Source organism: Lissotriton helveticus, chromosome 8, assembly GCF_964261635.1.
Source record: "Lissotriton helveticus chromosome 8, aLisHel1.1, whole genome shotgun sequence".
Classification (NCBI taxonomy): Eukaryota; Metazoa; Chordata; class Amphibia; order Caudata; family Salamandridae; genus Lissotriton; species Lissotriton helveticus.
Window position 1 is genome coordinate 313,816,348 of NC_136069.1, and position 12,303 is coordinate 313,828,650.

Genomic DNA, 12,303 nt, shown 5'->3' on the forward strand with positions numbered 1-12,303 from the left:
CTGGTTACTGGGGTCGTCAATTCCCCCTAGGGATGCTGGGGATTGTAGTACGACCGGCGGAACCAAGCCCGGCCGGTCGATTTCAGCGAAGATATGGCGGAGCCAAGCCCGGCTGCTGGTGTGGGAGGTGAGGTGCCTCAGCGAGTCTGGCAGCAAGCAAGGATCAGAAGAAGAACGGGGAACTCGGGCCCTGCCGGTGCTTTATGCGCCTCCTGGCGCGCTGGTTACTGGCGTCGTCAATTCCCCCTAGGGATGCTGGGGATTGTAGTACGACCGGCGGAGCCAAGCCCGGCCGGTCGATTTCAGCGAAGATATGGCGGAGCCAAGCCCGGCCGCTGGTGTGGGAGGTGAGGTGCCTCAGCGAGTCTGGCAGCAAGCAAGGAGCAGGTAGTCCCTAATGCATTCTTCCCAGTTGTTGCCGCTGACAACACAGAGAGCCATTGCAAAGTGGGCCAAGTTCCCTTTGAGTGGGGGGGGTCTCTGGTACACTTCAAGTAGCTGTGAGGCCAGCCATGCCTGTTGATTGTCTGTTACGCAATGATTTAGAAAGCTCCCCTTGGGCTAAGGTGGAGAGGAAGGCGCATTTGGAGATGTTGGGTCTGCCTGAGTGGGCATGTGTGACCACTCGGTCTATGGCAGCTAAGGGTGTTCAAGAGACCCTGGAGCCTGAAAGTATGGTCCAGGCACCTGCCTTAAAGAGAAGAGGTAGGGGGCGTGGTAAACCAGCCCCCATTGTTCCCATGGTCCAGGAGGAGGCAGACCTTGAGGGGGATGCCCTGGAACCTACAGGGGAGCAAGTTTCTGAACTGGGAACCTACCTGAGCTGACCCATTGGCAGCAAGAAGGGGGTCCCTCCAGGGAGGAATTTTGTGAAGAGCAGAAGAAGTGCCCTTCTCTTGTGGGTTTGTGGCAATAGGCCACAAACCAGGCAGCAGGTGATCAGTCTGGATCACATTGGATCTACTGGGAGAATGGTCTCCTGTATAGCGAGCCTAAGGTTGCTGAGCCTGGGTCAGCCCGTGTGCTGGTGGTACCCCAGCGTTTCAGAGCCTTCCTACTGGGTTTGGCTCATGATGTTCCTTTAGCTGGTCATCTGGGGCAGAACAAGACCTTTGAACGGCTTGTCTCCCACTTTTATAGGCCCCAGATGCGGAAGAGTTCAGATACTCATTGTAGGACCTGTCAAACTTGCCAGGCAAGTGGGAAAAGTGGAAGGAGGCACAAGGCCCCTCTCCAACCTTTCCCTGTAGTCAGTACCCCCTTTGAACGGGTGGGGATTGACATTGAGGGGCCACTGGACCCAAGACAGCCATGGGCAACAGGTTTATTCTGGTCTTGGTGGACCATGCTACCCGGTACCCGGAAGCCATTCCACTCAGGACAGTGACGGCCCCCGTGGTGTGACGTCCCTCTTGCCATGCCTTCTGTTTGTCTATCGTGAGGTGCCACAAAAGTCCTTAGGGTTCAGCCCCTTTGAGCTTTTGTATGGTCACCCGGTAAGAGGACCTTTGAGTCTGGTCAAGGAAGGCTGGGAGCAATCTCCCAGGAAACCTCCCCAGGAGGTGTATAATTACATGCTGGCCTTCAGGAACCAGACTTGGCGTTTCAGGGATCTCTCTCAGGCGAATCAGGAAGCCAGCCAGGAGGAAATGAAGCGGTGGTACGATCAGAATGCCACTCTGATTGAGCTTCAGCCTGGACAGAAAGTTTGGGTCATGGCCCCTGTGGAGCCTTGTGCGCTCCAGGACAGGTGGAACGGTCTATATGACGCGACCTGCGACTCGAACCACAATACCTTCACTTCAGGAAACGGCTCAAGACTCACCTTTTTCCCCAATGAATCATGCTCGTCCGTAACCCTGATCTTCTATCCCCCTTCCCTCTTCTTTTCTCCCTTGTCCCATTGAACTGAAGAGATAGGATTTGTTAGCGCTGGGATACCTCAGGGTGACTACGCGCTCTATAAAAATAAATAATAATAATAATAATAATAATAATAATATGAGGTCGTGGAGCGCAAGAGTGATGTCACTTATCTGGTGAACTTGCGGTCTCCCAGGAACCCCTTGCGGGTCCTGCATGTTAACCGCCTGAAGCCCCACTTAGAAAGGTCCGAAGTGGGCATGCTCCTAGCGACAGATGATGGAATGGAGGAGGAAACCGAGCCTCTTCCTGACCTCCTGTCTGCAACAGAGCAAGATGGGTCAGTGGATGGTGTCAGCCTCTCTGCCACACTGACCCCTGATCAGCAGCAAGATTGTCGCCAGCTGTTGGGGCAATTCTCTGATCTATTTTCCTTGGTTCCTGGTGTCCCAGAGTGGTGCGTCCATGATGTGGACACTGGTGACAGTCCTCCTGTCAAGCACAAGGCTTACAGAGTGACTGACAAGGCTAGGGCTTACATTAAGGAGGAAATCTCCAAGATGTTTGCTTTAGGGGTCATTGAGTCCTCAAACAGTCCTTAGGCCAGCCCAGTGGTCTTGGTCCCAAAGGCTGCCTTGCCGGGTGCCACACCCGAACTCCGGTTCTGTGTGGACTACAGAGGGCTCAATTCAGTCACCAGGACTGATGCACACCCCATCCCCAGGGCTGATGAGCTCATTGATCGGTTAGGGGCTTCCCGGTACCTCAGCACGTTTGATTTGACGTCTGGGTACTGGCAGATCGCCTTAACTGGTGGCGCTAAGGAGAGGTCAGCATTCTCCACACCAGATGGGCACTACCAATTCCGGGTTATGCCCTTTGGGATGAAGAATGCACCTGCCACCTTTCAGAGGTTGGTCAGCCAGGTGTTGGCTGGGCTGGAGGATTTCAGTGCCGCGTACCTGGATGACATTGCAGTGTTCAGCGCCAGTTGTGAAGAACACGTGCAGCACCTCTGGGAAGTGTTGATGGCCCTGCGCAAGGCAGGCCTCACGATCAAAGCAAGTAAGTGCCAGATCGGGTAGGGTTCCGTGTGTACTTGGGTCACCAGGTAGGAAGCGGCCAGGTGGCGCCCCTACAACCCAAAATTGATATCATCCTGGCATGGGAACCCCCAAAGACTTAGACACAGGTGAGAGCCTTTTTAGGAATCACGGGGTACTACAGGAGGTTTGTCAAGGGGTATGGCAACATTGTTGCACCCTTGAGAGAGCTGACTTTCAGGAAGCAGCCCAAGAAAGTGAAATGGACTGACACCTGTCAGAAGGCTTTTGATGCCCTGAAGACTGCCATGTGCACAGCACCCGTGCTTCAGGCGCCCACCTTCTAAAAAGAATTCATTGTACAGACGGACGCTTCAGAGCAGGGTGTGGGGGCTGTTCTATCACAGTTTAATGAAGAGGGCCCAGACCTACCTGTAGCCTTCATCAGTAGGAGGTTACTTCCATGGGAACAGAGGTGGAGTGCAATTGAACGTGAGGCATTTGCTGTGGTCTGGGCACTGAAGAAGTTGAGACCATACTTGTTTGGGACTCACTTCCGAGTTCAGACCGACCACAGGCCCCTCAGATGGCTGATGCAGATGAGGGGTGAGAAACCAAAGTTGTTGAGATGGTCCATTTCCCTACAAGGTATGGACTTTACGGTGGAACACCGCCCTGGTACAGAACACGCCAACGCTGATGGTCTGTCGAGATTTTTCCGCCTTAGTGAAGAGAACTCCCAAGGGGAAGGTTAGTTCTCCCCACATTTCAGCTGGAGGGGACACGTGTTAGACCTGACATCATTGGCGTGAGTCTCCCTTCCATTTTTGACGGATTGCCTCCTCTGTTTTGATATGTTTTTTTGCTGGATTTATGCTTTGGGCACTGTGCCGCTGCTAATCAGTACCACAGTGCAAGTGCTCCCTATGTTAAATTGATATACTGATTGGATTCCATGTTTGCGTTATTTGATGTATCTGTTAGCCCCTAGTACAGTGCACCATGTGTGCCCAGCGCTTGCTAATCAAATGCTGCTGGTGGGTTTGCAGCACTGGTTGTGCCACCCACAGAATCCGCTTGTAAAGTGTGTCTCAGGCCTGCCATTGCAAGGCCTGTGTGCAGCCTAGCACTGCCATATCGACTTGGCAAAGTGCACCCACTTGCCCGTCCCTAAACCTTCCCTTTGCTTCATAATAGACACCCCTATGGTAGGCCCAAGGGCAGGGTGCATTGTAAGTATAAGGTAGGACATGCTCTGATGTGTGTAGCATGTTCTAATAGTGAATTACAGCCATTTTCGTTTTTCACTATTGAAGGCTACCTGTTTTCATAGGTTAGAATGGGCAGTTGGATAATTACTTTCTTAGAATCCTAACTGACTCAGGGAACAAGGTAGAAATTCGAATTTAGTATGCCTGAACTCAGAATAATAGAGTACATCTTTTAGTAAAGTTTATTTTAGTATTCTGTGTTTGCAAATACCACTCTTAGAAAGCAGGTATTTGCTTGCCTAACCACTTGAGCCTGCCTCTGCTGAGTTGTGCATTCCTTGTCTGGGTTTGTGAATGACAGGGCTGGGGAATTCCAGGAGACAGGCTGGGGCAGCCCAGTGGTGAATATAGAGATCTGAATCCAGATGGGAGGGAGGAGCTATACCTGGGACCTGAATAGGGCTGGGCCTTCCCTCTCCAATGCTGGCTTCATCCCCTGTGGCTTGTCGGATGTCTCTGCCCTGCACTGTGAAAGGAGAGGAGGAATCATGTCAACAGAGTGCTCCAGAGCTGTATGTTCACTCCCCTGTGCTGGCTCCACCTCCTGTGGGGCGGCTGATGTCTCTGCCCTGCACAGTGAAAGGAAGAAGAGAGTCATGTAAACAAAGAGCTCAGGAACTGGTTTGGACTAGGCAGAGGCCTCTCTGCCTTCAGAGAACAAAGGATTTTGGGGTATAAATATTGGGACCCTGAGCCCAAGAAATTAGATCACGTCTGGAACAAGAAACCTTTCTGCCAAGAAGAACCAAGGAAGCTGCAGGAGTTTGGACTGCCCCTCTGCCAGTGTGCTGTTTGCTGGGTTGGCCTGCAGTGGTTGCTTCATTGCCAAGGGAAAGGAGAAGGAACTTTGTAAGGACTTTCATCTACAGAATATTCTCCAAGGGCTTGAACTGTGCTTGCCTCCTGCTGAAGTTTCAGGGGCAAAAGACTTCACCTCCAGCTCCCTCCTGAATTTCCTTGCTGGGAATTCTGACTCCAGACACTTGCGTGCCGCTGGGAGCTGGAAGCGCGACGCATCGAGTTGCAGCGTGTCGCCGCCGCAGCTGAAATCATCGCAACGCCGGAGAAGCGAGCCTTCGCCGCATCTCCCTGAAAGCGTGTGTTCATCGAAGTTGCCTGCTGTCGCATCACTGGAGAAGCGTGACGCCATCGAGGGAGTCGCCATCGCATCACCGGGAAAGCATGTCGCAGGGCCTGTCGCGGCTCCAAAGTAGAGAGTCGTCGCAAGGCTGCCAAGGCGTCATCGCATCGTCATCGCATCGCTGCATTAAGGGCGCCATCTTCTCACATCGCAACTGGATCATTGCATCACATCAAGCCTCCATCTTGCGCACCGCAATGGGCCAGCAAGCCGAGAATCTACTCATCACCTTCGCTCCGGTAAGGCTCACGACGAGTCCCCTACTCTGCGCAAGCATTGAGGAAGGACGCAACCGTTCCCCCGGATCACGGAACCGACGCATCTCCCCTTTTGCGAGCCTTTTGTTTACTTTGTGTTACGCATCCAGGTACTTTGTTGAGAACTTTGCCGCATTTACCAACAACTTGAATTAAGAGACTTTAATCATCTTTTAAGTAATCTTAAGTGTAGTATTGTGGATTTTTGTCGTTTGTGGTCTTGTGTTTAAGTCTATATAAAGAATACTTATTTTTATAAAACCTGTGTAGTGTCCATCTGTAGGGTTTTCACTGTATTACTGTGTATATTCACAAATGCTTAACACACTGCCTCTGAGATAAGCCTGTCTGCTCGTGCCAAGCTACCAAAAGGGGGTGAGCAGAATTATTAAGGAGTGTAATCCCCTTATCCTGACTTAGAAGTAAGGGTCCCTATTTGGACAAAGGTGATAACCATTGCCAACTAGAGACCCCCAGATCTAACACTCCTGTTTAACCCGGGGCCATGCAGGGTGCGTTGCAGAGCAGCAATGAATTCCTGGGTGCCTGGGTGCCGGGCCGGTGGGCAGAAAATTTTACAATCTGCCACAGCATGCGCTGACTGGACACAGAACCTTTCCAACAAACAATGTGCCCACGTGGGTACTGATGTGACGCGGGTACCCCTACCAGATATACATGGAGTTCTGAAGGCCAGCCACATGACAGAGTCAGTGTTAGAAATTTCAGGTAGCCAGGCTGGTGGGGTCTCAGCTGCTGCTAATGCAGTCAACTACGCCGAGCCCCACCGCGGCAAAAGCCCGAGCGAGGAACACACTTGAGTCTCATTATTGCACTGCAGTCAGAGTTCTTGCAGGCAGGGGCAATGAGTCGGGACACCATGCTGCTATGCCTTGAGACAACCGCCATGATCGCGGTCACTACCTAGTTGTATGTCATTACATTGCATTCTAATACCACGCGTGCCATTAGAACACGGGTATTACTACACAATGTCAATGACAACGACATGCCATTTCATCGCAATTTTTTACCACGAGTATGCGTTTACCACGCATGCCATTACAACGTAAAGGCATGCGTGGTAAAGCTAAACTTGTGGTAAAAGTTTGCAAGGTAAGTGACTCTACACTACCCCTGCACAACTACTCCCTACAATAACACTACACTACACAACCCCCCAACACTACCCTAAAACACTACACAAACACTACAACACTACACTAAATCCTAAAATACTACACTACACAAACACTACAACACTACCCTAACAGTACCATAAACCCTAAACAATTACACTATACAAACACTACAACACTACCCTAAACCCTAAAATACTACACTAGACAAACACTACAACATCACCCTAAACCCTAAAACACAACACAAACACTACAACACTACCCTAAACCCTAAAACAGTACACTACACAAACACTACAACACTACCCTAAACCCTAAAACACTACACTTCTACACTGCCCTAAAGCCTAAAACACTATACTAAACAAACACTACAACACTACTCTAAACCCTAAAACACTACACTACTACACTACCCTAAAGCCTAAAACACTACACTATACAAACACTACAACACTACCCTAAACCACTACAGTACACAAACACTACAACACTACCCTAAACCCTAAAAAACTACACTACACAAACACTACAACACTACCCTAAACCCTAAAAAACACTACACTAAACAAACACTACAACACTACCCTAAACCCTAAAACACTACACTGCTACACTACCCTAAACCCTAAAACACTACACTACACTACCCTAAACCCTAAAACACTACACTACACAAACACTACAACACTATCCACACTACTCCCACCCCTACACTACCCTAAACCCTAAAACACTATGACACTATCCTACCCTAAACCACTACCCACACTACTCCAACCCTACCCTAAACTCTAAAACACTACACCACTACAACACTACTCCCACCCCTACACTACTCCTAACCCTAAAACACTACAACACTACCATACCCTAAACCACAACCCACACTACTCCCACCCCTACACTAACCTAAACCATAAGACACTACAACACTACCCACACTACTCCCACCCCTACACTACCCCAACCCTAAAACACTACAACACTACCCTAAACCACTACCCCCACCCCAAGCACAATCAGCCTTACCTCTTTCCTCGTGGTTCCAGTGTCGCCGTCTCTGCTCCTGGTTCCTGCTTCCAGGGGCGGTGCACGTCGTTGTGAAGAAACAGCCTCAGTTTCCTCACAACGACGTGGATAGCCATTACATCGCATGCGTTGTAAAAGCGCTTGCGATGTAATGGTATGCGTAGGTTTTACTACGCGTTGTAACGCATGCGATGTAATACAACGCGTAGTAAAAGTTGCATTGTGATGGCTGTTCCCCTCACTACCTGCTTAGTTCACCCAGTCTCAGCACATACAGGCTTGTCAAGGCACTAAACATGCATGAGTATGCATTTGAATGCGGTGATGCAGACCACCACATTAAAATGCGTTAGTCTATCGCCTGCTGCGTGGTACTTGACAGGGCTGGAGAGGGTTGAATCTCCTCCTTAGATCCTGTGGTCCCTAAAGGCGACTTCTGGTGTTACAAGGAAAAGTACTGTTAGGTATTTGGAGGAATGAAACTGCCCCTAAGTACTAGATTTTATCTAACATCGTACTTGTTGGTGGTCAGAAGATATATGTATACTATAAGGAACTATCGGGAAGTCAGGGAATCCTGGCTAATAATAATTGGTGTAAGGACTTGGGTTGGTGTATGATGGCAGATTAGGTCATTCATGGCAGCTGCGATTGCCCTAACAAATTTGATAAAATCAGGAAACCCTAAGAGGGTTTCATGTTATTCTTAAATGGGGAAAGGGTTTCCAATGTGACTGTACCCTGTACCTCTACTTTGTATAATTATAAAAGCAAAGAAGTTATTTCTCATGAATGTGTATTTAGTAACAACTGTATCTTTTACAGACTTCTAAATCCTCAACATGACATAATGATGTACACTCGTTTGTGCAGTAAACCCGCTTGAAGAGACCTGGTGTAAAAGTGATGCCTGAGTATATTTTATTGTTTGTGTTTCAAAACAAAATTTAAAATATGCGGTATAATATTAAAGAGGCATAGTAAAAGCAAAATTAGAAAGTCTATTTGCACAGGACAGAGAAGCCCAAACTCAACTAAAGCTTTATTTCAGAAGATAAAGGATATAGTGCAAATAAGAGCTCTATTCGTAGATGCCCAAAGAATTGGTGTCATATGGTTCAAAAGATTTTTTATGACAGGACTGACTAAATTAGGGCAGATATTATCAAGTCTGAAGTTAGCAGTAGGACTAGTACCAGTAGTCCTTCAACCAAGCATTCCCAGTGAACCTTCATGTGAAATCTGTCTGAAAGATGTTAGTTCTATTATGTAATCGCTCAACCCTATTTTTTGCCAAGGAAACCCTGGTCCCTCCAGGCTAGCAACAGAGGTGCACAAGGGACTTGTGTCTTGTATAATGAACATTATTAATTATTAGTCTCTCCTTTAAGAAGTGACCAATTACTACCCTTCTGAAGGAATCATAGGTTTCTCCATTGTTAAAAAATTTACTTTAAATTGTTGGACCAAAAAACCTATTGTCCTATTTCTAACGTAGCCCAGTTGTTGAAAAGTATGGAGAAGGCAGCTACTGTTAAACCACTAGAGCATGTCACAGCGGCGGTGCCTCCATGAGGGCAGGGGAGCGTTACCCCTCTGCCGGAGAGCAGAAAACATGGAAAATAAAATGGTAATAAAACAGATTTATTACAATGTGCACTCCAGTTTAAATTGTGCATGTCACTTTGGCTGGTTGTCTTGCAAGGCCAGCCTGACATGCACACTTTAAAAACTCCAACCCAAGCAGTCTTAAACCACCTGGGTGAAGAGCAAACCCAGACCCCCAGTGCTTTAAGGGGCCAATCCTGGTGCTTCTTTCATGCTGGCCGAGCAGCATGAGAACAGCATCTGGATTGGCAGAGGGGAGTTACAGTTTGGAGCTCTGGGAACCTGTGCTGCCGAGATGAAGAGGAGCACCGAGCATGAAACAGCAGGTAAGTAAATCTTTTTTTTTTTTAAGTTTGTTTAACTCACTCACAGGCACGGTGAGAAACTCACAGTGCCTTCAGTTTCGACTCAAGACCTCTGAATCCCTTGTCTGTTATAAAAACTGTTTAAAACGGACCACGATTGAGAGCTTTGGCTTTGACCCTAAGGTCACTGCTGTGTTTTTTATTAGTGCCTGTCAGGAGGTTACATATATTTGCCCGTTGCCTCACCTGGTTTGTTTGTCATTGGCTGCCACTGGTTGCATATAATATTCTCGTAAGCGAAAAGCAGTCTGTGTCTTGTTTGCATACAGGTATTGAGACAACCCAGCTTGAAGGCTAGTCCACCCTCCCGGATATTTTGAAGAGAACTACCCACTGTTACTCAGGCTCCTTGACAGAATAGCCATCTTAGACACCGTTGGCTACCCAGCACTCCAGAATAGGCTTACTAGTATGGCTGGGGTGTCCCAGTCTTTCCTCCATTTGCTGAACTCTTTCCTTACCAGCAGTAACACGAGTAGTGGCTGATAATTAGAACCAACAGTTTTATGGTTGTGACCGGGTCTGGGACGGCAGGGGAAGGAACGGAGTCGGTAGGCTGGAAAAGTGCTTTTAGAGAGGGTTTTATTTTTAAGTACGCTTTCTTTCTGCGATTGGACAGTCTTATGCGTGCTATCTCGTCAGGCTCCGTTCTGACGCCTCTAGGGAAACACGGGAGTTCCAGGGTGTTGCGGCGTTGTCCCGGGGGTGTAGCAGCCATAATGGTGACGTCACAGCGACCTCCAGGCGAAGTCCGTGGTAGGCACCGACCAAAAGGAAAGGAACAGAAAACAAGGTATCAGGGGAGCGTCCAGTATATTCTGCTTAGGGACCGGGAGTGAGGGAAACCTGGTGCTCAGTGTATCCACAAGGCGGTAGTGACGTAGTGCATATTGATTGCTGAGTGCATATCGTAGCGTAGCGCTTTGACACTACCAAGCGCTCTTTCTACCGCTAGCCTGTTGTTCGTTTGCGCACTGCTGGGCTTTGTATTGCTTGGTAAATTATTGATTGTTGAGTGCATTTTATAACATCTGCTGCCAAATTTCGTAGCGCTTCTTACCTTACTATTGCGCTTTGAACCGCTAGCCACTGCTGCATTAAATCTCCCCCATAGCGCTCCATTGTTGATATTGCTTTTTGCCCCATCTCGCCCTGCCCTGCAGCATTTGTTATTGTTGCTGCCATTTTGTTTGCTGGGCCGTCCCACACCGTACCTCCACCTCGCTCCCGCCTCCCAGCTGACCCTCCCACCCACTGAAGCTACACGCCGTCCGCAACCTCGTGGAGAGCTGTGACCGTCCTGTCCTCTGCAGAAGCGGTCGCTCCCCTCACCTCCTCCTCACCTGGTATCGTAGCGTAGCGCTTTGACTCTACCAAGTGCTCTTTCTACTGCTAGCCACTGTTGTTCATTTGCGCACTGCTGGGCTTTGTATTGCTCTGTGAATTTTCGATTGCTGAGTGCATTTGAGTGCATTTGCATTTGCTGAGTGCATATTGATTGCTGAGTGCATATCGTAGCGTAGCGCTTTGACACTACCAAGCGCTCTTTCTACCGCTAGCCTGTTGTTCATTTGCGCACTGCTGGGCTTTGTATTGCTTGGTAAATTATTGATTGTTGAGTGCATTTTATAACATCTGCTGCCAAATTTCGTAGCGCTTCTTACCTTACTATTGCGCTTTGAACAGCTAGCCACTGCTGCATTAAATCTCCCCCATAGCGCTCCATTGTTGATATTGCTTTTTGCCCCATCTCGCCCTGCCCTGCAGCATTTGTTATTGTTGCTGCCATTTTGTTTGCTGGGCCGTCCCACACCGTCCCTCCACCTCGCTCCCGCCTCCCAGCTGACCCTGCCACGCTCCGCCCCCTCCACTCTTCATTTATGACAGATGGACCTACGTGCAGCGTCCACGCGCAGCGGTCGCGCCGAAGGTGCGCCAAAGGTAAGCCCGTCTACGCCCGTCCGCGCCTGGACCGCGCCCAGCGCCAGACCCCCTGGTCCCCGCAAACCCATCACCTCCCGCTCCACATACAACGCCGCAACCCTCACAGCCCTTAACCCCGGCCGTCCACCAAACTGCCACCAAGCCGCCCCAGGACACACCCATGGACCATTCACCTGCCACTCCTGCAAGTTCAACTGCATCAAAACCCACACCAAATCCACAAACACCAAACAGAGATCCGACACTAACCACCTAAAATGCATCCTTCTCAACACCCGCTCGGTCCACAAACACGCCATCAACCTTTGGAATCTACTCGACACCATTTCTCCGGACATCGCCTTCTTAACAGAAACCTGGATGAATGCCTCATCAGCTCCAGACATCACCATAGCCATCCCGGAAGGCTACAAGATCATCCGAAAGGACCGCACCAACCAAACAGGAGGAGGCATCGCCATCGTCCATAAGAACTCCATCCGTGTCTCAACCAGTTCAGACGACAACCTCGCTATCGCCGAACACCTTCACTTCCAGATACACACCGACCCCAAGACCACACTCAGAGGCACCCTCCTCTACAGGCCACCAGGACCCCGTACACAATTCAGTGAAGACATCACTGGCTTCATCACCC